Genomic DNA, 6,022 nt, shown 5'->3' on the forward strand with positions numbered 1-6,022 from the left:
TAGTCATGGTAGATAGGTTCTCCAAATGGGTAGAGCAATACCAACAGCAAAAGAGGATGCCAAGTCAGTCATTAAGTGGCTAGAAACAGAACTAATACCCAGGTATGGCATCCCAAGACAAATCAAATTTGACAAATGGCTCATATTTCAGTAACTAACACCTAAGACAGGTGGAAGAAAGATTTGGCATAACCCACAGATTTGGATCTGTGTACAGGCCCCAATCTCAAGGTCTGGTGGAGGTCATATGCCCGCCCTTGATGTACAACAAATTGTAATGTCTAATTATGTGAAAAAACTGACGGTTCTCTCTGCAGCACTCTCTACCCAGGTTCACAAGGTCCAGGAGGGGGAGCTGCCGGGGGACACGCCACCACTGAAGGTAAAGGTTGGTGACTGGGTGATGGTTAAAAGTCCACAAGATAAAGTGGCTGGAACCCAGGTGGACTGGACCGTACGAAGTGAAGGAGGTTACTTCACACTCAGTCCAGGTCAAAGGTAAATCAGGCGCACCTTGGCACCACCTTACACATTGCACCCCAGCCCCAATTCCTTCTAGAACACTGACTGAAGTCAGAGCTGATTTGAACAGCCTAAATTTGATTCCAAATGAAGACACTCCTGACTCAGGTGATGCGGCATCAAACTCCGCCTCCCCTGAAAAAGGAACCTCGCCCAGTTAAAGGGATATTTCTCTCTCCCTGGGCAAGGCTAGGAATATCTGAACCACTGTTTGTGATATTCCTACTGATATTTGGAGTAACCCTAGGTACTCTCACATGGTTAATAGAACAAACACATACTAAAGCATCAACCCCTCTCACCCCAACCCCTATCCCTGATACCATTCCTGATATAACTCCCTTCAATCTCACACGCACCAAGCGTAGCACTACACCTACAGACCCACCATGCACACCAGACAAGATTAGAAGCACCACCTTATGTATACCCACGAATGCAACCACCACCAGTGCACTATAGTTTTCATGTATTAAAAGACGTGAAGAGGGGGACTCAAAATTTTGGTTCCTACCAAATTGTTTGGTTGCTTTATATTTTTGGTTCTATGGTTCACGTCTAGTAGACGTGAAGAGGGGGATTTGTCATATATATATATATGTAAACATTCATACACATAGCTCATATTATACAGCGCCAAACCGCCTGACTCAAGTCATCTTACGTACCCCTGCTAAAACAGGAACCAACTCACACACCCAGCAATAAAACTACCCCCCTAAAACTACCCCCTCAGCTCTGTTGTCTCACGACCCCAGGAAACAAAGACATTCCATCTCAAGAACACATACACCCAGCCATAAAACTGCCCCCTCTCTGTTGTCCTGCCTCACGACCCCACTGACACACAAATACCATTGCATAAACACACACACACACAAACTGCACCTAAAGCTACCCCCATCTCTCAAAAGTAAATATTCATGCCAATCTACTGGTCATTGGGTGCTCAGAACAGAAGACTCTGCTTTGCACCAATGGGGCTCCTGAAAATGCACAAGGCTGCACTTCTATTGGCATATATCAATTTCAACAGTACTATTTACATATTACTGTATGTGGGTTATTGATTGAAAGAGACTGGACAACACAAGGGGCACAAAGGAAAAAAAAAATTAGAAAGAAACACAGGAAACCACCCCTAAGGCACAACTTTGCCCGCAGCACTGTTGTGCTGTCTCTACACATCCAGACTTTCCTGTCTGTCGGCCCACATATTCTCATCCACGTCACACCAGATATTTTCCCTTCCAACGCGACGTGGAAAGAATCTTTTGGCATGCCTTATCCATCCTCTGCAGGCGTCTACTGTGATGTCCTCACATGCTGCATGCATTGCAGCCAGCAGGGTCATCTGTGTGTGTGGCTAACAATCGTACACCTTCCACCTCCATGCTGAAAAGAACTCCTCAATTGGGTTAAGGAATGGTGAATAAGGTGGGAGGAATTATATGAGCATCCTCGGATGGGTCACAAACCATTGCGTTATGATGTTTGATCGATGGAAACTCACATTATCACAAATGACCACATACTTTGGCAAATCCTCTCTAAACAGACCCCTCTCATCATCAGGGATGAGAGCCCTGTAGGGAGTCTCTAAAAATAACAGATGCTGGGTGTTGTATGGCCCTATAAGGGGGGTTAGGACACCATGCTCCGAAATAGCAGCACACATGGTGATATTTCCTCCCCGTTGGCCTGGCAAATCCACAGTAGCTCTGTGACCAATGATATTCCGACCCCGTCTTCTGCATTCGGTCAGGTTGAAGCCAGCCTCATCCACGTATACAAAGTTGTGAGAGGGTTCACTTGATTCCAACTCCATTATACGCTATATCCCAGAACACACAGTTTAATTTGTTTTGGTAAGGAAGAGTGACATAAAATGTACATATATTGCATGTTCTTTCCACAGCAATGGAAATGTGTGCAGTTTATGCTTACTGTACTATGTATCACTATAAAATGTTGCTGTAAAGTAGTTACATAGATATATGTTTTACCTGTACATACTGGTACCGTAGCTCCTTAACTCTGTCCTCATTCCTTTGGAATGGTACACGGTACAGCTGTTTCATACTCATCTGGTTTCTATGCAGCACCCTGTCGATGGTTGAGATGCTAACCGTATGGATGTTTTCAAAGACATCGTTGTCTTCTATAATGGTCCTTTGTATTTCCCTGAGCCTCGTGGCATTGTTTGCTCGGACCATGGTGCAAATAGCCTCCTCCTGTTGAGGTGTGAAAAGGCTTCCTCTGCCACCGGTTTGAGGTAATCTTGCAGTCCTATGTGGGGAAAAATGCTGTGATGCATCGCACACTTTCACAGACAAAAACTATGCGAACACACATTTTACTGTAAACATACAGGTGGGTGCATGTAAGGTGCAGTATGTATCTGTATAGAGTATTTTCTGTATGCTGTGAAATACAAGTGGACTACTGTAATATGAAGCATTGTAGGAAGTATACAGTATACTGCTTATATACAGTAACAGTGCACTATACATTGGTGGACATACCTGTTCTCTCTTCGAAACGTTTGAACTATTGAGGACACGGTTGATCTCCCAATATTCGGCTGCACCCTTCGATCCGCCTCAGCCATTGTAAGGCCATGATTGACAACATGGTCTACAATAGTGGCCCTTATGTCATCAGATATGCGCCTATGTCCTCTTCTGCCTCTTCCTCTGTTTTGCCTTCCACCACGCATCCTTGCTCCTCTTCTTCCTCCTCTTGGCTGTTGACCCTGTTCGTTTCCTGGTCCATCCATTATTGGAAAATTGCAACTCTGTGTTGTGGTCTGTCTATATATGCTTGCCAATTGATTCTTCATGAGATGCACCTTTGAGCAATTTAGACAACTGGTTGATTGTTGGTTGAACTAACACTTTACATTCCTTCATGAGTGAGGGTCAATTTCACCTGCACGATTCATCAATTCACGTTTTTGTACAAAAGGTCTAATAGAAATGTGTAAAACTATGCTTGACAGTTTATGACAAATAGTTTTTAAAAATTGTATGTAATGGCTTATGCTAGGAACTAATGCCTAGATGTTTTGAGGGGTAGGACTCTTCAACAGAGAACCATCTACTATATTTTGATCAACATGACATGAGCAATTGATAATGTGGAAAAAAGCTGACACTTGTACATTATCAATTGCAATTTGTTCAAAGGAATAAGAAATTGCTTTAATGATGTGCACAAGTGACTAGCTGATTTGGAATTTGTACAAGTAGTATCAAGAATTGCACTTTTGATCTAAGAAATGCACCAAAGCGACTGAGAAAAACTGTAACAGTACTGACTGCTCAATAGATTTTGACTGGTTGCAGGTTCATATCAACAAAGAACAAGAATTACAGTATCACAGAGACAAAGGACAAGTTTGTGAGATGCAGGGTACAGTACTGTAAAAATAGGGGTACAAGGAGGAGGAAGAACAAAAAACAAAATTGCAAAGAGCAAAGCAGAGTAGTAATTTCTGATCAATTTTGAGCTACTATGATAGAACATGTTTTCGTTCACCAAAAGACAATGACGGAAAAATATGAATATTTTTTTAGATTAAAAATGTACTTCTCCTGAGAATTGTATGTTTTGAACAATGTGTTTTCTATTTTTCGGTGTATTGTTTACTGACTGCTTGAGAGTGTATATCATTTTGATCACTTTGTTTATGATTTGAGAGCAGTGTTTGATTTTGAACACAGGTAAAACTGTTTTGAGGCGAATGTTTCATTTTGCAAGAGGAGTCAGAGGTTATGTAAATAGTGCTTGAAGATGAGGTTTTGTGTTTACTGTTTTCAGGAAATGGAGCAAGGTTTCAGAAATTGTGTTTTAGCAAATTGAGAAAAACTGTAAGGCGCATGAAAGTTCACATGTTCCAGAAGGCCTTTCTGCCCAAAAACACATTTTGATAAAAAACAATGTTCAAACGGCTCTCCTGTGAAGTAGTGACCCGCGACATACGCCTAGTTTCATGACGAGTCAAATATATCAGTCATTTACAAGTCCCATAATGGAGGAACCAATTGCAGATCAGCCCCTTTTAAGTTGTATTATCTAAAAAATATATATCTATGATGTCATTGTCACACATGTTGAGCATTAAAACACCTCTGGAAACTCTCCTTGAGTCTGGTGTTTTTTCCTCTCTGGGATATAATAAAAATAAAAGGAAAATCAGAGAGAGAGAGAGAGAGAGAGAGAGAGAGAGCTAAACGACTACCGCCCCGTAGCACTCACTTCCGTGAGTGCTTTGAGAGACAAGTCAAGGACCATATCACCTCCACCATATCAACTCTCCTTGACTCTGGTGTTCTTTCCTTTCTTGGATCTAGATTAGCCTAAGAAAAATTTAAAGTAAAATCAATGTATGCTTTGTCCTACTTTGGTGTGTGTGTGTGTGTGTGTGTGTGTGTGTGTGTGTGTGTGTGTGTGTGTGTGTGTGTGTGTGTGTGTGTGTGTGTGTGTGTGTGTGTGTGTGTGTGTGTGTGTGTGTGTGTGTGTGTGTGTGTCTGTGAATATGTGTGTGTGTGCGTGTGCGTGTGTGTGTGTGTGTCTGTGAATGTGTGTGTGTGCGTGTGCGTGTGTGTGTCTATGTGTGTGTGTGTGTGTGTGTGTGTATGTGTGGAACGGTGGTTAGTAGACCGGCGACTTCGAGCACCGGAGGGAAGGAGGAGGAGGTGACATGACAGTTTTTTGTCTATGATGAATTTGTTTTTAGCATAAGAGTAATGAAAAGTATCAATATTTACGTATAGTTTCATGTTTTCATAAGATTGGGTACCAGGAAAACACACAATTTTATCATTTGAGTCCCAGGCTGAAATAGTTTAAGAACCCCTGGTTTACATGAACAAAATCGACGTGTAACCTGCACTTGTATCCAGACTGATGTAATGTACGAAACAACCCTAACAAGAGATTTGACTACTTTCAGTTCCAAAGCATCAACACTAGTAGTACAGCAGAGAATGGCTCAGACTGCACATGGGAATTTGAACATGAATAAAGAAATAACAACAACAATATAAAATTCAAGGTGAACAGGACAGTCATAATCAGGAGATATAAATGGTAGAAAAATGAGTAATTGATGAGTAACTTTGCCATGAAATGAGCAGCATCAGTACAGAACCTTCTAGACCAGCACATCAGACGGCCCATTCCTCACTCGCTAGACACGGAATTAAAGGGCCAGATGCACAATTAAGGGGGAATTACACTCACAAATGACAAGTCCAGTCCGAAATAAAATGTGTTCTGATGTGATTGAAGCATTGACATGGACTCAGAACATCTAATTGTGTTGTTTCTCTATGAACAATTGTAATTGTGAGAGTAAAAACACAAAACAAAATCTAAAACCAGGAAGAATAAAACGGAGAAAATATGTGATTTTTTTCCACCAAAATCACATATTTATTAGGTCCCCCTTAGAGTTGTTTATTAACTGTTGTTTGACCAGATATATTGACAGAAA

The sequence above is a fragment of the Oncorhynchus tshawytscha genome, linkage group LG24 (assembly GCF_018296145.1).
Source record: "Oncorhynchus tshawytscha isolate Ot180627B linkage group LG24, Otsh_v2.0, whole genome shotgun sequence".
In the NCBI taxonomy this organism is placed as follows: domain Eukaryota; kingdom Metazoa; phylum Chordata; class Actinopteri; order Salmoniformes; family Salmonidae; genus Oncorhynchus; species Oncorhynchus tshawytscha.